Source organism: Arvicola amphibius, chromosome 10, assembly GCF_903992535.2.
Source record: "Arvicola amphibius chromosome 10, mArvAmp1.2, whole genome shotgun sequence".
Classification (NCBI taxonomy): Eukaryota; Metazoa; Chordata; class Mammalia; order Rodentia; family Cricetidae; genus Arvicola; species Arvicola amphibius.
Genome location: NC_052056.1, coordinates 47,933,963 through 47,959,631, shown reverse-complemented (window position 1 = coordinate 47,959,631; position 25,669 = coordinate 47,933,963).

Here is a 25,669-nt window from a genome sequence, read left to right as displayed (position 1 = left end):
GTGATTTCCTGCCTCCATACCTTTACTGACAGAAGCATCCCTATTGCCCATCAGTGAAAACCTGCTGATTCCTGATCTACAGAGCACAGGACAGTAAGCCTGACATGATGGTAAGTTTGTTGAGTTTCCAAGAGTAGTTATGGGTAATGGTATAGATTTGAACTAAACAAGATTTTACAGTTCCTTCTTTCATGAATAAGAGTCTCTTACTATTACTATTTAAGGCAAGGGGGAACAAACAAAAGTCCTTGTATGCTGTCAAACAGTTGATAAAACTGTGGTCAGCAAACTAAGGAGTTTTCAAATCCCCTCTTCATCAGCAGTACCTGGAGAATTTTAAGCACTTAATAAACATGATATGCAAAGGAATGTTTAAAAGACCATGAAATAGAACACAGGGGTAGATAGATTGTCCCAAAGAGGAATTGAAATCTAATGTGAAGACACCTTTTCTCTGACATTGAGAAAGCAGAGAAGGAGCAGACACAGGAGAGAGGCAAGTCACATGGTCTGTGATGGGAACCATATTTATATTACTGTTGATAGGTTTGGGCCATGTCATTTTATAAATGACTCATTTGAGAAAGCAATATTAAACTACAAGATTTATTAGAAAGCTCTGCAACTTGCATGCATCCAAATCCACCTCAGTTTAGAGGAAAATCCACCTCTTCTTGATGTCCCCACTCCTTTCCTAACAGAAGTTAACCAGCGAACAACTCAAACTGAGAAAGAAAGTCGCATTATGCGGCTGGACAATGTATAAGAAATCTTTTATGCTTCACAAAATGAAATAATTTATTCATGATTTCTCTTAATACTTACACAGTGGTGAGTGTTAGGTGAGCTTAATAAGTGAAAGGTACTTGTAGGTTTTGTATCTAAGGTTAATTTTCTTAAACATCTCCATCTAAATTGCTAACAACAGTGGCTTTCAGCAGAAACAAACTGATCTTTAGTTTTCAAACCTGAAATAACTGATGGGCAATTTACCAATTTAGTGGCCATGGTCACAAGGAAATCCAAACACACAATTTTAAAAGAAATGATCTATTTTGATATTTAAGTCAAATGAAAATTGAAGCTGAGAGAAGCTAAAAATTCAGATGCCAAAAATATTATGAGAGAAATGCAAAAAAAACCCTACAGTTATCAAAAGAAAATCAGTTGGTTGTGCTAATTCCCTTCAGCTAGGACAATAGAAGCAGGCAGCAGTGGGGCATGAAAACCACAAGCCTCAGGCTAGTGAGACCACTTCCTGAATACATGACCTGACAAAAATCACTTCTTTCACTAAATGTTTGATCACTCATTGATAAGATTTATTATGAAAGTTCCATGTGCTTATATGCAGACTTTTCACCTATTTATTGTCACATAAAAGAAAATTCAATTAAAAGATAAATGTATTAGTAATATGTATATCTATATGCTTGATCTGCATAATAAAAGATATATGAAATAACACTTATAGAGATATCTATAAGTATTTAGTATATATTCTAAAAATTTTAGCACTTTTTAGAATACAAAATAAAAAGCTTTATACATCAACCAGACCTTTGTAAAACATTCCAAATGAAACACTGAATTTTTCCCAAAGTAATCATTGGAAAGTAATAAAATTTGGTGGATTGTAGTATAGTCTAACTTATTAAAGCTGAGATATCAAGTATTTGCAAAGAAAAATGACTGAATTTTACATGATTTAAAACCATTTTGGACATCTTCACAAGGCAAAACAAGTTTTAAAAGATCAAAACAACAACAAAACAAAGCATTGCTAAATTGAAGTAAGCCAACGTGTTGGCTTGAAAGTTAGGAGTTGCCAAAACCATGGATACAATGTTAGTGAGCTTCAGTTCAAATCTTGTAGGAATCTCCTGCCTCAGCATCCAAGTAAAGAGATAAGAGATGTGACACCCTTGAGTAGTGAAAGTGTTTCTCATTGCTCATCTTTGTTTCTATTCTCAGAATGAAGTACCCTATTTAAAACCACCATCCTTCTGTACTATTATTTTGAATATATCTGCCTTAAAGTAAAGAAAATGGTAAGAAATTAATGCCCAAATTCCTCATCTGTAGCCAAATTTAGGAATGATGGTGGGTTTCAAGAATCCCCACCCTCTGCCACGCACATACACTCACTGATAAGAAATGACTCAAGAGAATTATACTAAGTCGTGGGACGATCCCAGTCATCAAGAATTTATTTTTTTGCCCTGGAGAGCTTGCTGATGCAATTGTAAAACTGTAAAAGTCTTTTTAATGAGGGCTGAGGTTCTACTTTTGTGAGAAAAATTAAGGCAGAAAGATATGCATTAACATTAACACACTTTATGTAAATGAGCCTATTCTATTTTCAAGTATGAGTCTCAAATTTTCCTCCAAAGAGAAAAGACTCTAGCAGCCCTAGTGCCATGAGTTTGGAAGTGAATGAAGAGGTCACAGCACAAATGGGCAATCCGGGCGATAGGAAAGAAAGAAGAACATGAGAAGTAGACAAAGGCTTTCACTGAAGAATCTCTTTTCCCACATCACACTTTGCAGCCAGTGTTTATATCCAGAAGGAGCAGCAAATTTTGCTCATTAAATCGCCTACCAGAGCGTGTATGCTACTTCAAATAGAAAAAAGAAAGAACAGTTGTACTGAAAGGAAGAATTGGATTCGTGAGAGGCAACGAGCTTACCTGAGATGCTTTCCAAGATGCAGGCAAAAAAGAAGAAGGAGCCTGGCAGAGTTAAAGTACATGAACCATTCAATAATTCATGACTTGAAAACTAAAAAAACAAAGTTTCCAGTTAGTGCCTGAATATGAGCCTACCTGGGAAGGTAAGTTCTGTGATATCTTTACTGGAAGATGGCAACCCTAGTAGAAGTTTCTCCTCTGCTCCTACTGTGTTTGCCTGAACACCTAACCTTTCCCACCTAACTGGAACCATGACATGAGTTCATCTAGCAAAGCATCCTCATTGTCTAGTTAGAATCCCCCACCCAATGATACTTGTTAAAAACACAGCTTCCTCAACTCTCTTCCAATGATAGTCCAGTCCAGCAAACACTTCTCCAAAGAAGATCTAATGCCCAGACACATTTAATGATCAGGAAATTGATGTTAATGTCTATAGATTTCTGTCATATTTCCCAATCTTGACCCTATACCCTGTTGTCCTTTCTTCTAACATATACAGTGAATATCTAGTAATAATGTAATCAGTGTTACTTCCTGCTGCCTAATGTCTCTCTTCCATATCTCAATGTTTACCTAAGTCTTTTTCTATTGCACAGGCATAGAAGTTTGAGAAGTCAGCCTAAAATCATAAAGGGGTCTAGGCCAAGACTACCACTATTTAATTACTGAACTTCGAAATGCTTCAGAGTTAGTATTCTAGGACCCCCATATCAGAAATTTTAATATAAAATAAATACACAATTTCCTACAGGTTACTGGATTTGTTATTTGGACAGATTTCCCATATATGACTGATTAAGAAGGATTTCAAGAGAAAGAACCACAGTTAGCTACCAAGCCCAACTACCCATCTGCCTTCCTCTCGTTATAACAGTTCTGCAAGTAATAGTTATCTTTGGCTCAAATGTTTCCAACACAACACGATGTTCATCTGTTGCCACTCTTATTAGAATGCTCTTTCTTGTCTGAAATTGAACAAGCCCCCCTCCTCCTTCTATAGTCACGGAGGTCATCTAATGATTCTGTTCTTCATTTCACCTGAACTCTTTTAACAACTCTTGCAGCTGTAGAGCGGCTGGCTAAATTTTGCTGGTAGTTTTATTCCATATGTGTGCCAATGTATTTGCTGCTTGAAGCTCTGTGACTTTTCTCACAAATTGTGAAAACTCCAAGCAACCTAAGAGACCAAACACCATGGCATTCTTCATCATTTGTATTATGCATCAACAAAATAGCCTGAGAACTGTAATTGTTTTGTGGCAGTTCCATCCCACTTTTACCCAGTATGCATTTGCTGCAATGCACGGTGCCTGCTTTTATATGTCTTTGTGAAATAAATACCTCCCATGAGATGTGCTTGTCAGAGGACTGTGAGGTTCTGAAATAGTCCCTTCGACATTTGCAAATTAAGGTTCATTTGGATGAATATTGTCTATTATTTTGGACTAGAAAGTGATTCTGCCACCTAGTACATTCACCATCATCCCTAGCTTTGAACCACCTATAAATTTAACAAATTATCATATATATATATGATAATTTGTTAAATTATATATATCTGATTTTATTTTATATATATATATATATATATATATATATATATATATATACTAAAAACTAACAACATAGGGCTAAAGGGTCCCAGAAGTCTCACTGAGCATAATTCATAACTGAGAAGCCATTGAGCATAACGCCTTGTGGAGTCCTTCAAGAATTGGACAGAGTCTCAGAACATGGTTGTGCTCTCACCTAGCATGTGCCAAACCCTAGGTCCTCCAGGATCACCCAAACAAAATAAAATTACACTAGCATTAAAGAGGTAACCCACTATTCATTCTGTGTTTCTCTGTCATATTTAGGAGAACATCATAAAGTCTTTATTCAGAGGAACAGAATCAGGCAGTAAAAAAAAATAATAATTGGATAGAAACTTCTAAGTTTCTTAGTATCTTTTTCAGGGAGAAATTTCAGACGGACAGTCAGTGTTTACTCAACTTCTTTGTACTGCTGTACATCTTTTGAAGAATAAATATTAATTCAATGCCATTTGTTAATCAAAGAAGTAGGCAGCTCTCTCTAAGAGAACACAGTAGATGCCCCAACACAGGCATAATGCATAAAGAACAGCAACGAAATATGGCTGAGTACTATTAGTAGATCAAAGATTTCTGAAAGCAATGTGATGTGTTTCTAAACCCATACCAAGACTGTGCATTATCAGATAACTAAAAACAGGTTGGCTAGACCCAAGTATTACTTAGGATCAGGCATTTCACCATTTTCACACGTGACAACCTCATTTGTTTTTCTGACTGAAGGAACAAATCCAGTTGGCAGCTAGTAGAGCGCCAAGCAGGTGGACAGACTAACCATTCCCTCAGATGGGTCCTGGCTCATGAGTTCACAAATTCCAGCTGGCTTTGAAGATTTCTCAAGTTCCCCAGAATCTGGGACTCCAATTCTGAAAGCTGTTCATCCATTATTCATCATCCCTTCACACCACGCTTCTAAATTAGCATCTGACCTGGAAAGAGGAACGACCGGCCCCTTTAAATATGAGGAGCGGTGCTGTGACGTTATAGAAGGTAACACAATGAGACAGTTCAAAGAGAGAATCCAATGGAGAGTTTGAAACTCAGTTTGAGAGTTTTCTCTCCTGCACATTAAGAAGAAAATCTAGTTGTCAACCATTTCTAAATGCCCTCATCTTCAAATATCAAAATATGAATTGTCAAGGGGGAAATGCATTGGATATTGTTGTGATTCCCACTTTGTGCTTTCCAGTACAGAGTGTAACATTCTCTCTCCTGACCATTTCTTGTGGACAAGAATTGACCTCCTATAATTTCAGTTTACGAAGGAGCGTTTGTTGACAGAAATGAAAAATAAGATTAAACAAGATAATCCCATGGTGCAAATATCCTAGTTCTTTCCTTTGGTCTTCCAAAGTATGTTTTTATGGAAATGTAATAGTCCTCTAAGCAGCGTCATTAAGTAGTTTTCAGTTAGACCCGATTTTATGACAGGGTCATGCTCTGCCTGTAGCAGCACAAATAATGAATGAAATGCAAATGTCCCAAGTATGTGCTGTTGGGAGTCAAAGAGAACCTATTTGGAAAGAAGAGAGCTGGCCTATAGAATCGGAGGGGATGCGGGGGTATAACCAGGAGACAGTGAAACCTAAGATTGCTGCTATCACTTTAAATAATAGGATCGCACAGGGCTGTGCTAATTGCCAGGAGGCAGGTCTGAGGGTTTTCTTAATTAGGATGAATAGATTTCTGCTGAAATTTCAGTTGACTGCGAGGGTTTCCATTGTCCTCTTTAAAGCTGATTCACATAGAAGCCAGGTTTGAATGCTGTGTGCCGGGAATATAAATGATGGCAAACTGAGAGACCTCTGCAGACGAACCCAGGTAGTCTTATTACCAATGCTAATAACACTCTGCTTGTCAGGAGCTGGGCTGCTTCTGTCCCAGGTTTTGACATCTCTGCATTTCTGCATGCTGTATACAGATGTGCTAAGGATCTTGACTTGCAGGGAAAATAGCAACATCCTAATAGCAGACTATAAAGTGATGTCCACTGTGCAACAAATGGCAGTGTGTGCTCAGAAGCACAGGGGGGATAATCACTGCACCCCATCTGCCATGCTAGGGTCTACGTGAACAGATTAATCACAGGGATTCAGATGGAAAATCAGCTAAGAAATTAAATATTTTTTAAACAATCTAGTCATAATGACAAAAGTAAAGCAAGCCCAATGAAATTGCTGCAGTAAGAGATTGCCATATTCTTCAAATAAATGAATGTAGGCAGTATGGATCTGTTTCCTTTAAGAGACAAATTAAGATACAAATAATAGAATGAGATTTTGGCATACAATAGAATGAGATTTTGGCATACGTGCTCGGAAACATCAGCTTCTCCAGAATTTCTATCTGTTCTACTGTGACCGTCATGAAGGAGAATCTAGCTGAGAATGATGGGTGGTGCCCAGAAACATGAAATAGGAGCTTTGCCTTCGAAGGACTTGCAAACTTCATTTAGACTTCACATAGTGAATTGAGGGGAAAGTGACTCCTGAGCTCAGGACTATATTTAAAAGGAAAGTAAAAGATTAGAGAAATGTTCCCCTTAGTGTCATTGATAGACCACAGATAGGAACTCTTTACGGAGTTGGACTGAAGTCAATGAAGGGAGGCGTCTTTTGGGCCTTGGATGTTTCTTTCTGAAAACCACACTTGGGTCAGGACACTACTGCCTGTTCCCTGAATGTCATTCAGGTTGTTTTGAGGACATGGAAAATTCATATCAGTAAAGCATTAAGCAGAGAACCTCTTCATGGTGTTGGCACTGTAATGAGTTTGTTACATTAGTCAGAGCACTAGAAAAGGTGATATATAGAAAGAACTCCATGATACAAAGTGATGCTAACTGTCAAGAGAAGATATGATACAAGAAATAATTATTTTTTTCAGTCAGCGACATATTTTTGAAACGTTGTAAGTTGAAATCTTTATCTACCTTCTATTCTATCTTACTCAAAAGGGCTAATGTAGAAGTTTTGAATAAGCTTATAGTATTATTCTGTTTCTTATCTATGTTTAATAAACAAAGAGACAAATCAAAATGCCCCATCTCTAACAGTAAGGAATGTGGCAACTAGGACTGCCCAACACTATATCCCAGAACTAACCCCGAATTCATCTAGACTATGCTGGGAATTTACAGCAAAGAACAAAAAGTGTGCTACCTGAAAACAAGTTGCTTCTCCCAGGAGAAAGGAAGACACAGACTGAATGGCACAACTTCAACCTTACAGACAGCAGTCATTCCTTACCTAGAAATAGTAAACGAGGGGGCAGAAGGAACTCAAGAACTATGCACCACGGCACTAGAAATGTGGTCCCCAAGTCAGTCACTTCTGCAAAACCACAAAACAAGGCTGTTTTCAAAATAACACTAAGATGCTATTTGTCTCTTTCCGACATATTCTCTAGCAGGGCAAAGATCCTCTAGAAGTGCAGGGTAGAATTTTCCAGAGGATAGATGGTGTGCATCTGACAGCACAATGGTTTTCAGGAGACAAGGAGTCTGCAGCTGTGCCCATTAAACCTGACCTTAAGAGATTTGAGGAATTTGAGCAAGCCCAACTTTCTTCCAAATACCTTTTGATTTTGGAACATATGGTTCTTTTGAAAAAATAGAGGGAGAAATAGAAGAGTAAGTGACTTACATTGTTACTTTGAATAAATAAATTTACAAAACATCCCAATAATTTTTGCCTGTTCTTTTGAGATAAGATCTCAACAAAAATTCAAAGCTTACCTAGAACCCTAGATCACCTTGCATTGTCCTCCTAGTTGCTGAGGTTAAAGGCATGTACAACCATAATTTGTCTCCAAATTATTTTTGACATGGTAAATATACAAACATAAAACTTAAATCAACAAAAGTTATGTGAGCCCAAAGACATTGCATTAAGTGAAATAAACTAAAGAGAGGCAAACACTGTATGTGTCATTTATCTGTAGAATATATTAAAAACAAATTAATGGGGGTAGAGAACAAAATGGGGTTCTTAGAAACTTTGGAGATTGGAAAGATGTCTGTAAAAGAACACATTTTTATTTAGCAAGAAAAATCTTTACACATTTAGGGTCTGTCATGGGACTGTCACCAATGCTATATGATACACCCAAGAATATAGGTAAAAATCCATTAAACATAAGCATGTATCTCCTTGAGACTTTCTAAAAATTTTTATTTTTCTTATTTTTATTCTGGTACAAGTACTATTGCATCTTAATATGGAGGCTTAAACAGAATGCCGCTCCTCTCTGTTCTTTCACAAGGTGTTAAATTTTCTGTCCTTTCCTTATTTATTTCTTCTGGGGCCTTGTATTTCTAAGAAAAAAAGTTACATTGTCTGACCAATTCTACTGCAGAAAAAGAGCTTGCAGTAACTGTCCTCATGCTTTGAACCAAGAACTAAATAAGACCAATCTACCTTCCAATTAGCAACAGATAGATAAAATACAAGATAATTATTTTCAAGATAGAGAACATCAAACAATATAGGGCAATGAGCCCAAAGAAATCACTGAAAATAAGTGGTGTGATCACTAAACTGCCAAGCTGGTTACTCTCAAATAATGTTCAGGCTACAATTTAAGGAGAGAACTGAAGCAGACCAGGATTCACCTGCCTTAGCTCAGGAAATGAAGTTGGGAGTCAAACACAAATGCAATGGGTATGGCAGAGTCCTGGAGAGTTCTGAGAGCTATGGAGGGTTCCCCTCGATTCTCCATGTGTCACTTGCCAAAGTTAAAAAAAATGTCTTGGGACATTTTTTATGAAAGATAAAGCAGAACAATTCTCAGATTTTATATTTGGATGATAGTAATCCCTCTCCACTCCAGCTATGCCAGAAGAGATTCATGAAGATATTATATAGAACAGTCAGAAAGGTCTGGTTTCAATAGTGAACCATAATTAGCCCTAGACTGAATGCTGTTCCGGTCAACTAAATACATCTTGAAAGCAAGAGTACAGGAGTGAGCTTTCAAGAGACCCAGTGCGTTGATCATCAGCCTTCCTCACAGTGCACACACACTACTCTGCCAGTGCTGAGTGACGTCTTTCATGTAATTAATGACTGCACGTTTCTGCTTGAGTTCGGAAAAACCACATGGAAGCCAAACACACCCTGTGTTGTTTTTCTCTTTCGAAAGTAATCATTTCTGCAGTTTGTCACTCATCTATATTGTCAGTTGTATGTATGTTCTATATTATGCATGTGTTTGTGCATGTGAAGCAGAGGAAGTCTTGAGTGACTGACTTCTGAGTGCATTTTGTTAATGGCACAGGCATGGCCATATCAAGGACAATAACCTCAGATTTATGGGGAAATGGCAAAGTTCCCCACCTCCAACCCCCTAGGATAAAGCTCCAGGGAATGACAAAGTCTTCCTATCTATCGTCCGTATTTGGATGCTGACAGTATGTGTAGAAAATGTCCACTGTAGTATTTTTCCTTCCATGTGTCACAGCTTGATGACTGTTTCCCTACAGAGAGAGACTGCTCCTAGGAATATTAGCTAATATCTCTGTGATCCAGATGTACCCCATAAGCCCTGTCTCATTTTTTAGCTGTATGCAATAACCCAAATTCTTTGTTCAACTGTATATAGTAAATGCTTTGAGCTTCCAGATGCTGTTTTCCCTATCAGAGAGAGCCTAGTCCACCCAACCCCAGCTTCTCTGTGTCTGTGTGTCCACGTGTCTATTCATTCTCTTGCCACCTCAATCCGGTAAAGTCAGGAAGTCTGGCAAGGACTCTGCATTTGTTTTTTTAATATAGTTATAGAGTTAATGTCCTTACATCTCTCCAGATTTTAATAAAATCAATGATACACTGAAGTATAGCTATTCCCTATATATTTTAAATTTGTGAAAACTAAACATGTTTGGTATCAAGCTGCCTCAGAGGACTGATGTTTTTGTGGTATCTTTGAGCTGAAGTTTTATACATTAAGTATACATAGTATTTAGTTATAACTTGGTGGCCTTGTATACTTTCGGTTATTCATTCACAAATATTTATTATCAATCACAAGGATTAGGGATTAATAGTGCTTATTTTTAAGCATAATTATTTCTTATCCTAATGTCAGAATATATTTCTAGATACATGCTAATAAAATAGTGCCAGATAATAAAAGGGGCGGGAATATTAATATTGTATGGTCTGAGAAGATCTCTCTGAATGGATTAACTACAGCTAATTCCTGGGTCTTAATGACAAGGCAAAAATAGCTATGAGAAAAATCCTGACTACTTTCTCATTTTTGGCAATATCAGAATTTTAAATTGAATGATTCTCTACAGTAGAGAGAAAGGTTTTGTATAGCTCAGTCATCAACTTCCTCTACCAAAATTATGTCAATAGGCTTCTACACCCACCCTCAATGGAGCAACTGAAAAGTCTAAAAATATTACCAAATGCCCACAGAAAGCACCATAATCTCCAGTTAAGAATTTCTAATCTAGGGAAAGAGAGACAGCTAAGCCTTTAAGAATGCTTGGTGCTCTTCCACAAGTCATAAGTTCAGGCCCTCACACCCAACTCATAACTATCTGTAAATTCAGTTCCAAGGGCTTCAACAGCCTTTAATGGCTTCTTCCCTCACCCTCATACACTCAGGCACATAAACAAAAGTAAAAATAATTTTACAAGCTGAAACCTGAAATAAAAGATTAGTAGTTAAGGGCATTTGCTGCTCCCACAGAAGATCTGAATTAAATTCCCAGTACCCACATCAGGCAGCTCACAGTTAGTTACCTGTAACTCTAGCTCTGTGGTGATCTAGGGTCTGATAGTTATGGCTTCTATGGGCATGTACCAACATGCATGTGTGAAGGCCCATGCAGGCACACAGGACATATACATACTTAAAAATAATGAAGACAAATTTTTAAAGTGAGAAGGGAGGATATTGAATCAAGGACAAATGAACAAATTGTCTTTCCTGCTCTTACAGAGGACTAGACTGAGTTTCCAGCACCCATGCAATAGCTCCATCTGTAACTCCAGTTCCAGGGAACTAGTACCCTGTACTATTCTATGCTCTTTAGGTCTCTAACACACAGGTGGCACCTATATGCAGGCAAAACACTCGTGCACATAAAATAAATAAATCTTTTTTAAAAAATTAAGTTGTTAGCTTAGTGACCTTTCTTGTCTGTGTTTCTAACATGGGAGCCAGAGGCAGGAGGATTGCTCTAAGTTCAAGATCAATATAGATAAAAGAGTCAGTTGTAGGCCAACCTGGAACTGTGTGAGACCCTGTCTCAAACAACAGACAAACACAGACATACACACACACACACACACACACACACACACACACACACACATTGATTTAGATGACAAAGACTCAAAGCATGAGTTGTACAAAAAAGAAAATTTTATTATATGTAGCAGCAAAGTCACCAAGCTCAAAAATAGAAAAATCTGGTGTGTGTGGGACAGTGGGGGGGGGGGGGTAAAGGCAGTAAAGTTGACAGCTTGTAGATGAAGACAAACATGGTCAAGACAGGCCCAGAATAAAGAAGGTGGGTCATACGGACTACACTTTACCAAATACAGTACATCAGTACATTTAACTGATTTTTAGGAAATGTTTTTCCATTAATATTGCTCTTAGATAGCTGTTGACGTAACAATCACCATGACCAAAAGTATGTTGAGGAAGACAGGTTTATTTCATCTTGACTCCCATGTCAGTCTATCACTGCGAGAAATCATGTCAGAAACTTTAAGCAGGGCAGGAACCTGGAGGCAGAAATGGAAGCAGAGAACATTGAAGAATGTTGTTTACTGGCTTGCTCTCCAGGGCTAGTTCAGTCTGCTTTTATGTATGTATGTATGTATGTATGAATGTATGAATTTTTACTTTGTCCTTTTTTAGAGAGCAAAATCAGGACACTTGTGTATTAGATTTTGTTCTTATCATCATCTCTAAGCTTATAATTCTAATTCTTTCTTTTATTTCTTTGGTTTTTTTTGTTGTTGGTTGGTTGTTTTTTTTTTGTTGTTTTTTTTTTTTTTTTTTTTTTTTTTTAATACAGGGTTTATCTGTGTGGTCCCGGTTTTTCTGAACCAGGCTGGCCTCTAACTCTGAGATCCACGTGGCTTTCCCTCTCCAGTAATTGGACTAAAGTTGTGGGCCACCATCACACAGCATGATTTAATAATGCTTCTCAATTGTATTTATTCATTTGTTTTTACATCCCAACTGCAATTTCTCCTCCCTCCTCTCCTCTCAGTCCCATCTCCACTTCTGTCCTCCACATCACTCCTCCTCCTTTTCTCTTCAAATAAAGACAGGCCTCCCATGGGTATCAATCAGCCATCAACCTGCTTTCGTATACACCTGGGTCACTTGCTCTGAGTTAGTACCACCCACAGTGAGCTGGGCCCTCCCACGTCATTAATCAGGAAAATGTCCCACAGACTTGCTGAGAGATCATCTGATAGGAGCACTTTTTTTTCAATTGAGGTTTCCTCTTCACAGATCACTCTAGCTTTTGTCAAGTTGAGAAAAAAAACTAACCAAGACACATGAATTGGCATTTATAAGGCAAAATAAAGTCTTTGGTGATTCCTTTAGAACACAAGAAAATCTAGATTGGAGATATGCAGTGACAGACAGTACGGAATTCAGGATACTGGTGTTTGGGCATCAGCCTTGTCTTCTATAGTAGGCTCGTGTTTACCATTGAGGATTCTATATGGAGTTATTCAGAGCAACACAGGATGGCAAAGTCTCCATAGCCAGCTTCCTAAGGGGCATGTCTTTGACTAAAATCAGAGTCACACCTAAAAACATAAAGGCAGATGCATAATGAAATTCTAATGCAAAAAAAAACTTTTTTGTGGGCTTTGTCTCAAAATCTGTTTTTTTTTTCTTATGAAATGTTTAAGGAAGGAGAATAAGAGGAGTGAAAAGAAAGAAATAATACTTGTTTCTTAATCTAAAAAAAATTTCAAATTTAATTTACTCATAGAAAAGTAATGTCCCAGCATGCTGCCTTTTCCCTTTTGCTGACAACTGGCTTTCAAGACAGAATTTGTTTTAAAAGAGATTGTAAGACATTATTTTTGGTTAGCCAACTCGGTAATAAAACTTCCCTCATTGCCTCTATGTTGATTTCTCAAGTACAGCTAATCCATATCAGGACATCTTCTGATCTGTTAAGTGTAAGGCGTTTGGGTTAGAAGGCTGCAGTGATGTCATAGCAATTCCACAGGTGTGCCCTGGCATGTAGAATAAAAAGATACCCTTTCCAACCTCTTTATCTTCTGTAGAGCATGACATGGTTTTTCCACGTCTGCCGTAGCATTAAGATGTCAATGAGCAGCAAATGCTATTTTCGGTCTCTGGTATCTGTTCTCTGTGGTGAATTCCTTGAATGTTGCACATTTAGGTTGCACCTGAATATCTTCTAATCTTATAAGCCTATGGCAGACTGCAGAGCAATGCCACAACTTATATATAGCTTTATGTAGTCGGACGAAATGAAAATAGAAAACACAAAAGTAATGATATCCATGTAGTGAAGTCGGAGACTATGCTCATAGCAGACATTTCCACATGTGCCAATCAAGGAATGATGAATACCTCACAGCTGCAAGGGATTGTGATGCCCATCTGTCATTACCCTTTCAATTTATCAAAGAATAGTGCTCGAGGTCCAAACATTTGATCAAATGAAAATACATTTCCCACAGCCTTATTAATAAAGAAAAGCCAAAGAATAGTTATGATGGCCCTCTCTGGCTGCTTTTTCCTCACATCAATTATATTACCATAATTATATCAAACTACTCATCCAAGTCACTCAGAAGGTGATGTATTTGCTTTCAAAGAAAAAAAGAAATCAGTGGCCGTCGCCTAAGTACAAAGCATGGCCCTAGATGCTGTTCATATAGAGAGGAATTCAGCTCCATTTTTATGCTTCGGGAACTCAGACTAAGACAAAGAAATTTATGCCAGAACCAATTAAAGGGTACTAAGGCATGCTATGGCAGAGGCAGCTTTATGAAAATCCGGAAGGATACATTGGTTCTTTCTAGAAAATCTCTCCATTATACCTTAGGAAGGGTTAAGTTTTTGTTGGATCTCCAGCTTAAATAAGAGAACACTGGGTTTGAAGCAGAAGAACCTCCCCTTTAGAAGGATGTGCACACGCGAAGTTCCAGTTGTGAAACCTCAGGATATGTTCATATAACATGGAGCTCATGCTGTAGAGCAGAGACTAGTGAGGATAAACATGGGCATCAAAGCCAGGAAAGAAACCTGTCAGGAGCCAGATGTTAGAAGGAGTGGTAACTTCAAAGGCTTCTCCAGGAGCCAAAGACAGATCAAGGGTTTGAAAGTCATCAGCTGGCAGAAAGAAAAATGGGTTTGAGATAGCAGAGGGCGGCAGGCTGAGGAAAGAGTTAGGAGGTCAGTGAGAGGGTGCAGATGGCAGACCTTGAGAGTGTGGACCAACGGGGTCTCACACAGAGGAAGGGAACACTGGGGCACTCCCCTCCTTCCCTCTCTCCTTCCTTCCTCCCTTCCTCCCTTCCCTCCTTCCCTCCCTTCCTTTCTTCCTTCCTTCCCTCCCTTCCTTTCTTCCTTCCTTCCCTCCTTCTTTCCTTTCTTCCTTCTTTCTCTCCTGTCCTTCCCTCACTGATGTTCATCAGCTATTGAACACATTTTCAGGCTTTTGCTATAATTTTTTGAAACGATTTTAAACTAATTATTAAAACCTAAAGTCACAAGCCTAAGAATTTTTTACAAGGACTTCATGATATGGGGACCTTTGCCTTTTTGACCCAGTCTCCTGCAATTAATCCTTCCTTTCTACTTAGCTCCTGGCAGCAATATTGACCTACTTCCTGTCATTAGAAATGTAAGGCTCCCTCTGTCTTTGGACTTTGTTGGCCTAGCTGCTTCCAATGGCAGCACTCTCCTTCACTGTTGCAACCTTTATCTATCCCCTGCCTTATGATTATCTTTCTATAAGGCACTTCTTAACTATGGTAAGAGGTGTGTGTGTGTGTGTGTGTGTGTGTGTGTGCGCGCGCGCGCGCGCGCGATGAAGGATTCCTCTCTCTATGCTGTGGATATGATTGGTTAATAAAGAATCTGCTTTGGGCCTATTGCAGCACAAAATAGGGCAAGGCAGGAATTCCAAGCAGAAAGAGGAGAGAGTAGGCAGAGTAAAAGAGACACCACGTAGCTACTAGAGAAAAAATACACCCGAGCAAAGTACTGGTAATCCCCGAGCCTCGTGGTAAAAAATAAAATAATAGAAATAGTTTAATTTAAGATGTAAGAGCTACACTTAAGCTATTGACCAAACAGTACTGCAATTAATATGTAGACCCAGTAGATGATCAGTAGATATTTGTTGACTAAAGTAATGCCTTCATGCCATGCATGTGGAGTGAGTCTACTGATAATATTTTAAACAGAAAAATTCATGTGGTAAAGCCTCATAAGCAATTTTTTCTAAGAATAACAATTTAAATGTCTTTTTGATAGGAAAAATCTAGAAAAGGGGAACAAATTGTCTTCGCACTTTTTCTGCTCTAGATAATAGTTTAATGAAGATTTTTCTCAAGATTTCTTCCTCTGTCTCTTAAAATATGATCAATGTTGATGAGGCTTATACTATTCATATTAAAGGATTTTGTTTTTCATTGTTGCCAAGTTTACTTAAAACCATTACCCTCCACCATGTAATTAAAATTCTACCTAGGACTAAATATAAATTCATGCCTGTGTTGATCCCAGGGAGTTTTTAGGCATTTATTTCTCTTCTGTTTCTTCTTTACTCCTCTACCTACTCCCTGGATATTTCACATGTACTAGCCCTTCTCTGTGCTCGCACTAGTCTCCTAGACTCCTATTATTTCAAAATTGCTTTTGAATCATTAGAATAGAGACAGTAGAAGAGCGGCATTCTGCAACTTGTGAAACTTATATAACTTCATTTAGATACCTCATTGTCTTAGTTAGAGTTTTATTGCTGTTGTAAATACCATGAGGTAGGAAGGAACTGATTTCATTTTATAATTCTCAAGTAACATTCTGTCACTGTGGGAAGGCAGGTCTGGAACTCAAGACAGAGACCTGGAGGCTAAAACTGAAGAAGAGGCTATGGAAGAACACTGCTTATAGGCTTGCTCCTCCTAGATTTCTTCGTTTGCTTTCTTATAAATTCAGTGAGCACATGCTTAGGGATGGTACCACCTACACTGGGCTGGACCTCCTTTATCCCCACATCAATTCCGAATTCAGCACCGTGAGGGAACCTCCACCTGGCGATAGATGAAGAAAATGACTGAGCCCCACATTGGAGCACTGGACTGAGCTCCCAAGGTCCTGATGAGGAGCAGAAGGAGAGAGAACATGAGAAAGAAAGTCAGGACGGTGAGGGGTGCGTTCACCCATGGAGACGGTGGGACAGAACTAATGGGAGATCACCAACTCCAGTTGGAATGGGACTGATGGAACACGCGACCAAACCAGACTCTCTGAATGTGGCCGACAGTGGGGGATGACTGAGAAGCAAAGGACAATGGCGCTGGGCTCTGATTCTTCTGCATGGACGGGCTCTGTGGGAGCCTTCTCAGCTTGGTCGATCACCTTCCTGGACCTGGGGGCAGTTGGAAGGACCTTGGTCTTAACATAGAGTAGGGAACCCTGATGGCTCCTTGGCTTGGAGAGGGCGGGGAGGGGGGTATGGGTGGAGGGGAGGGGAGGGAAGGGGGAGGAGGAGGAGAGGAGATGGAAATTTTTAAATATAAAAAAATAAACCATGAAAAACATAAAAAAAGAAGATGCTATACAAACTTGCCTACAGACAATCTAGATAGAGATATTGTATTAATTAAGACGACCTCTTTCTAGATATGTCTAGGTTTGTATTCAACCAGGACACTTATGATACACACCATTTTCATCTAAAATTGTAGCGCCACCACGTATTTGTTAGAGAATTAGAAAGAAGAAAACATTATTACTCAGCTAAGTAAGATTCTTGTCAGGCTGTGGAAATGAGTACATTGGGACATACTAGTACTTTACATAGATCATGTGATTTAAGGCAGGTTTAAATGATTCCTTTTTTAGCATGAGGATTTTCATGCTAAGAAAATTCCACATTGGCTTGACAATGATTGTATAGCTATTATGTGACAAGTCAACACTTTGAATCTAATTCTGATGCTAAGAACCAACAGGTTTTGTAGTTTCCTGATAAAGGAACTAGGATAATTTAAACCTAAAATTTTACTAAGCATCAGTATTCTAAAAACATAAGGAGTGTTATTATAATATAAGAATATAATAACTTCAAAACAACTACAAATTAATATTCTCTGTAGTCTGGTGACTAAGAGGAAGCAAGTGTGCAAAGTCATCTGCGAACCTCTGTGGGGAAAGCAGAACTATGGTTCTGTGGCTGGAAAAGTAAAAGTAAAATCATAACAATCTTTCCATCACATTTCAAGTCTACTCATGGGCAAGTGCTTAGGTTTGAAGTGACAACTTTTAAACAAATGGAGCAGCCCGGGTTAAACTTAATATCAGATCAAATATCAACAGTACACATTGTATAAACTTGGGCGCTCACAGCCTACCATGTCATCAGAGAAGCATGCTATTATTACCAAATTAAGAGGCATAAGTATGCCTGTTTGTTTCAAAGCAGAGTCTCTGAGGATCAAAACACCAGCATTACAGCCCTTGGTAAGCCCTGGTTAACTTGGACCTCCAGTGTGCTCTCCATATATGGCCAAGGCATGTCCTGTGATTCACAGTCAAGGGGCTCTCCAGAGAATGCAGGCTCTTGGAGGCATGCTAGTCACAGGGGCTGAGCTCTGCTCAGCAAATGGCCCATTCTTCTCATTTGTCAAATGTACCTCTCATGAAGTAAGGGGTAAAGTTCCCTCTGGAGTAATCCCTACCCCATTACCATTGCTTGCAGAGAATCAGGAATGCCTGGTTTGAGGAACAGTTGAACTCACTAATAGAGTCTCCCAGATTCGTGTGTCCATCAAGAGTGGGTGAGTTTGGAATCTGTCACTTTTTCCGTGGGTTTCTAAGTCTGGTACCGCAGAGTGACTAAGAGCTCTGAGTTATACTGTGACTATTCCTTGAACCCTGCCCCTATTTGTTAATGGCACACACGAGTCTGGGTGATCTGACTTCCATCTTGCTGGTAAAGATGAGCTAGCATACTTGAAAGGGGTTGTTTCTACCAGGCCTAACAAAGGTCATGTTTTTATTGCCTCTGATTATATTAATATCATTATCAATTGTAATACGACTTCTGATCAGTGACAAGGAGAAAAGGAAGAATGGACTTTTTCTCCTTAATACTTTTGTTCTTTTGGAGAACCATTTTTACCTGGAAGGAAACTCCTAGGAACCGCCAGGGTGACTACAGGTCAGCACTGTGTCACTCACTACTCCGACTGCTGTGATTAAATGTGATTAAATCACACTAATCTCTCGAAACATCTTCATCTAGTGGTGATTTTAAATCGCACTAACATTACCACCAGGATCAGTAATCATAAGGACGCAGTGTTTCTGTTGTAACCTGGCGTCACTTCCCCAATGGCTTCAGACTTACCAGTGTAAGAGAGTGTTAGCAACCTTAATAGCCAACAGAAACTAACCAATTTTAATTTCAGTAAAAACTAAATTTTAACTTCAAATAAAGTTGAAGTCAAAACGACAGACATACGTTGATAAAATGCAGGGAAACAGATTCATGAAGCCCTGCAAGTAGCACAATTTACCAGAGGGACCCTTTACCACTGGTCCTAGTAAGGTTAACAAATGTTAACCTTCTCTTTCCTCTCCTAAAACTTTGTTTTCAGGCCCAGATGGTCCTCCTCCTAAGAGCACTCAAAACTTCCCCAGACTAAATCTCAAACTTTTTTTTTTCAACAAAAGTTTGGATGCCTGAAGAGGAGCTTTAGACTTGCTTTTTGTGAGAATTCATAACAGAATGACTTCCGAGCCATTGAAGGAACATGCACATTAAAGAGACGTGGAGAGTTCAGTAAAGAAATTGTCATGAGAAGAAGACTTTGAAATTGCTAAAAACAAAACAAAAAAAAAAAACAAAAACAAAAAAAGAATACTTCACTTTCTTTCTTTCATTCATTTTCAGCCTCCCAGTCTCATCCCAAACACTGTAGGAGAACACCTCAAAGGTCCATCCATTCTCTCTCCTTCCATTCCAAGGGTACTGTGCAAATCTTCTGGTTGGATCTAGCCACTCTACGTCACCTCATCCTTTTGTGTTAGATAAAGCAAGTCTCAACAGATACAGGAAAATTGTAATAACACCTGACTCCTTGCAAACACACAGAAGCTGAAAATACTACAAAATGGAAATAATGAGTATGAAATAAAAAACCTTTTAGAATTGAATAAAAAATTTAAACACACCATACCCCAAACTGTGGAATGCAATGAAGGTATGTCAAAGAGGCAAGTTCATAGCTTTGGTACCTATATTTAAAACAAATGGAGAAGTCACATACTAGTAGCTTAACAGCACACATGAAAGCTCTAGAACAAAAAGAAACGAAAAGGAGTAAGCAAGAAGAAATAGCAAAACTCTAAAATCAATGATTAAAGCAAACAACAAAATAATATAAATAATCAATAAGATTAAGAGTCGGTTCTTTGAGAAAATCAACAAGTTTGATAAACTCTTACCCACATAAACTAAAAGATGGAGAGAGAAGATCCAAATTAATAAAATTAGAGATGAAAAAAAACAGACAACAAGGAAATTCCAAGATCATAAGGATATACTTTAAAACACTTTACTCCAACAAATTAAAAATCTAAAGGCAGCAGACAAATTTCTTTGTAAATATAACCTAACAAAATAAAGCAAGATTAGATAAGCAAGTTAAACAGACGTATAGCCCCTAGTGAAATAGAAGCAGTAATCATGACTCCCCTGCCCCCCCAAAAAAGTCCTAGAGTCTGGATTCATCTCAGAATTCTACTAGAAATTTAAAAATGAAGTAATGCCAATACTCTCCTAGTTATTCCACAAATATAAACAATAAACAGCATTACCCTTATACCCAAACCACACAAATACCCAATAAAAAAGAGAATTACAAACTAATTTCCCTTATGAATATCAATGCAAACATTCTCAATAAAATACTTACAAATTGAATCCAAGCAAACACACACACACACACACACACACACACACACACACAAAATCATCTACCGTAATCAAGTAGGCTCCATTTCAGAGATGAAGGGATGGTTCAACAAAAATAAATCAATAAATATAACCTACCATACAAGCAGACTGAAAGACCAGAGCAACATGATCATCTCATTAGATGCAGAAAATCAGAGACATCAACACTCTTTCACAATAAAAGTCCTAGAGAAATTAGAGATACAAGGAACATACCTCACCATGATAAGGGCAGTGTACAGAAAGCCCAGGGCTAACATCAACTTATAAGGAAAGAAACTTAAAGCATATCCACTAAAATCAGGAGCAAGGCAAGGTTGTCCACTTTTCCTTATCTATTCAATATAGTCTTTGTATTAGCTACAGCCATAAGACAACTGAAGGAGATCAGGGGGGATACAAATAGGAAAGTAATAAGTCAAAGTATCTTTATTTGTAGAAGATAAGACTGCATCGATAAATGATCCTATTCTACCAAAACACTCCTACAAACACTTAAAAAAAACTCTTATCGCTTTCCACAATGTACAGGGATATAAAATTAACCAAAAAATCTATATACAAGTGACAAAGAGATGAAAAAGAAGTCAGGAAAAAATATCTCTCACGATAGCTGCAAAAATACAACCACGCACACAAAAGAAAACCTTCATGACTTTGAAGAAAGAAATGGAAAAAATATATCTAAAGATAGGAAGATCTTCTATGCTCATGTATAGGTTGATTAATATTGTAAAAATGGCTTTACTACCAAAAGCAATCTATGGTTTAAATGCAATCATCATCAAAATTTTTAACACAATCCTTGACAAAATTTGAAAAGACAATTTCCAGCTTCTTATAGAAATACAAAAAATAGGATAAAAAGTTAATAAAAGAATTGCTAGAGAAATCATCATTTCTGTTCTCAAAATATACTATAAAACTATAGATAAGCACAGCATAATATTGATATGAAAGCAGATATATATTGATCAATGAAATCTAATTGAAAATGCAGATATAAATCAACATACCTATTGACAGCTGATTTTTTTAAAATAAATAATTTTTAAAGCCACACTGGAAAAAAGACAGCATTTTCAACAAATTAATCATCACTCTGTACAAAACTTATCTTCAAATGGATCAAGGATCTTAACATAAGGTCAGATATAATGAACCTGATAGAAAAGAAAGAAATAGTTTTGAACTCATTGACATGTAAAGTCAATTTTTGAACAGGCACTATGAACAACAGTTAATGAATGGTCCCTCATGAAACTGAGAAACTTCTGTAGAGCAAAGAACACTATTTTTCAGACAAAGTAAAAAAAAGGATTTTTAGTAACTGTATGTGTGATAGAGGCATAATATTTAAAATATATAAATTACTTAAAGCAAATGACACCATAAAACAAGTAACTCAACTAAAAATGAATTACTGATCTCAATATAGAGTTCTCAAAAGAGGAAAACAAATGTCTGAGAAATTCTTAAAGAAATGTTCAACATCCTTAGTCTTGAGAGAAATGAAAATCTAAACTAATTTGAGATTTCATCTTACACCAGTCAGAATGGCCAAACTTAGGCTGTCAAAGACATGAAGTAAGAGAAACACTCATCAATTGCTGGTGAGTGTACAAACTCACCATGAAAATTACTGTGGCAGCTCCCCTGGAAGATGGAAAATGATCTATCTCAAGATTCAGTATACCACTTTTACTCATTACCCAAAAGATGCTTCATACTAGCAGAGACATTTGTCCAAACATGTTCATTGTTTTTCTATTCTTAATAGAAAAATGGAACAGACTAAATGTTCATCAAAGAATGAACAGATAAATAAAATATGGTACATTTACATAGCTGAGTATTACTCTGCTATTGATAAAAGTCATGAAATTCACAGGTAAATAGATAGAACAAGAACCATCCCGAGTCAGGCAACCCAAACCCAGAGAGACAAATATTTTGTGTTTGTTCTTATATGGATGCTAGCTGTTCAGTCAACAATCAGGCTAGAATTCACATAACCATATAGGTTAGGAATAGAGTAAGGGACGATGGGGAAAGGAAGGATCTCCTAACAGGGTTAGGGAATGCTGGAACAGGAAGATCAAACAGGAGGAAGAGGGAAGAGGGTATAAAGGAGGGGTTATGGGTAAGGAAAACTATAACTAAAGGTCATGTGAAGGGTCATATGGAAACCTACTACAGTAGGAGCTTCTTCAAAATATGTGCAGATAAAAAGAAATCTAACTGGAATGATCAAATAAGGGGAGAGAAAGAACCAACCAGACATCTCTTGCCACCGAGGGACACCTCCAATGCCAGTGCCAGAAATAGGTTGTATCTAATTGACTCATTAGCCAACGGGTCCCACTGAAAGCCACAAACAATGCATGCTATGGGCAAAGCTCTTGGCTACTCTCCACAAACTGCTGGGAAGACATTATAGTTGGAGAAAATGCCTACATAACTCATTGAACATTGAGAAGTCAGTCTGGTGACACACAGCCAGACAACTTCCAGAGAGTGAGGGGCCTTGAAACAACATGGTCTTCTAGACCCAAGAGGGTCGATGCACATATGAACTCACAGATCTGTGACATGCCCTAGGCCTGCACAAACCTCAGACAGATGGAGCTCCCGTTCCGAGAGCGAAAGTGGACACAAGGCCACTTCCCTAACCTAGAAGCCATCTCCAACTGATAACCAGTCACAAAGAATTAGTTTTCTGCCAGGGAGTTTCACTGGGTATACAAACCGCTTTTAAGGCAGGCCCCATGCCCAGCAGTACATCAGTACATCATCATCACAAAACAAACTCAGTTGCATTTTTGAAGTTTTTGTTTGTTTCCTTGGTGTCTTTTCCGCTTTCTGGCTTTTACATTCTTTCCACCTCGTCTTCTGAAAGGTTCACTTAGCCCTTATGGGAGCGATTTGATGGAGACCATTTAGGACTGAGTATTCAAAGTAGGAGAGAGAGAGAGAGAGAGAGAGAGAGAGAGAGAGAGAGAGAGAGAGAGAGAGAGAGAGAGAGAGAGAGAGAGAGAGAGAGAGAGAGACTGAGAAACCTCAAACAACTGGAGACCAAGCATTTAAATATATGAGCCTATGGGGACCATTCTCATTCAAACCACCACAGTACCCAACACCTTACTCAACTATACTCTGTTCAAGCCTGCCCTCCTCATTAGATGAGATATGTCTCTACTGTAGAACTGTTTTCGAGACCTTTCTATATGCCAAAGAGCTTACACAGAACCTAGTCCATAGCAAAAGCCTTTTAACACCAGACACTGCCCCCCCCCAATCCCAATGTTAAGGGCATATCTGCCTGTGACTGATACAAAGGTACAATAGACTGAATTCTCTGTGATAAAAAAGTCACTTCCAAATAAATACACCAGTTTCTGTAATGCAGAACTTGGGCCATAAGTGGAATTGGTCACATATTATCAATCATCAATGTGTTTTATGACAAAATTTGACTCATATTGCTAATCAGTGTTTTCCTAATTTGTAAAGTAATATTTAAAATCATATAATAATATAAAACTTCATTAAGCACATGAGTCAGTGCTGTTTCCTGAGGTTGGGGCCTGCTATGAAATATAACACCAAGTTCAATAAAGCAATACCTTACAATTAGTTAGTAATTTTAGTTATTTCACTGTTAATGAAATTGATATTACTAGATCTAAAGACGGTAGTCTTTTAAAAATAATTTAAATCTATAAATTTGGATAATCTCTGTGGTTTTTCACTTGGATTATAAATATTTCCAGGAACATGTATTTCATTATTTTAAATCTTTCAATTAGGGAAGTTGACCTTTCTCCCCCAGCATCTATGAGTAGCGTGGCAATGAGTTCACACACTTTCCCTGTTTGGAATGCCAGTATGGTCGTGCCAAACAACCTCACACCCTATAACCTCTGAGATTTGCAGTTTCTCCCCTGCCTCCTTCTACCAACAACTCTCTCGTTAAAACACAATCTAAGCTGTGTTTATTTAAAAGATCATTTCCTTAAAAGGTAATAAACCCTCTTTGAATTTGTAAGAAGAAAGAAGTCTTCTTTTAAACTGACAATTTAATAGAGTCTAAAGTGAACAGATTCTTGGAGTGCATAAAGATGTATCAAGTTTCCAATGAAGCAATATGTATCTCACTTCCACAATGTACACAATATCTCTTGTGATTATTGGTTACTGTTTTAAATGGAGCATTCCTTTCACCCAGTGGACTTGAAAGCACATGTTTCCTTGATTTTTTTTTTCTTTTTAAGATTCATTTTGATGTTAAAATGAAATACAATTTCTTTTGAACACACTTCAAAGAACACTGGTGTTGTAGGGGAAATTACTGCCTCCAATTACATGTGGAAATATCTGCCCCTTATTGTATGAATCAGTGACTCAGGTTTGCTTTGCTCCGGCAAAGGCAGCAATCGCTGTGCTGTGTAGTAATGCTAAGGAGATGCTTGCAGATAGCATAACTAGGAAATCAGTTCCTATTCGTGTTTCTGTGAGTATTGTTTTCCTTCATCTCTGGCTTGGGTCATTCATTTTCTCATGATGAAATTTGGGTTGAGAGGTTTTGGCATCAACAGAGTTTGAGACCAGCCTAGGCTATATAAGAACCAGTCTCAAAAAAAGGGGAGAGCTCCTATCCCTCATGCATATATTAATAGAGCAGCATAGCACATGCCTTTGTTCCCTTGTCTGTAAGAGGATGCCAGAACAGAACCAGATCCTCAAGCACTGGTTACCTGAAAATGCCACACCAAGAACATAGTAGGAGCTTAATAAATGTCAAAAAAAGCTTCTCCTGAATGTGGTGCTATGGAGTAACTACTTTGTTACATAATCTGAGTTAAGATGAGGGATTTGGGGAAATTCAAGACTAGAGCCTCTGACACATAAACCAAGCTCATTCATTCTCTTACCATCAGGAGATGGTAACTGGGTGTTTAAGGACAACGATATAGAAGAAGGGTACATGTGACCCATACCTGGCTTCAGCCTCCTGCCAGGTGGCATCAATGCTGTCTTCTCCTGGGCCCACAATGACAGTACTTATTTATTTAAGGGCCAGCTGTTTTGATATTGTGTTGACCACACATGGTGCATGGTCCCTGGGTATCTTAAGCTTCTGAGCCATCTTATAGGCACAT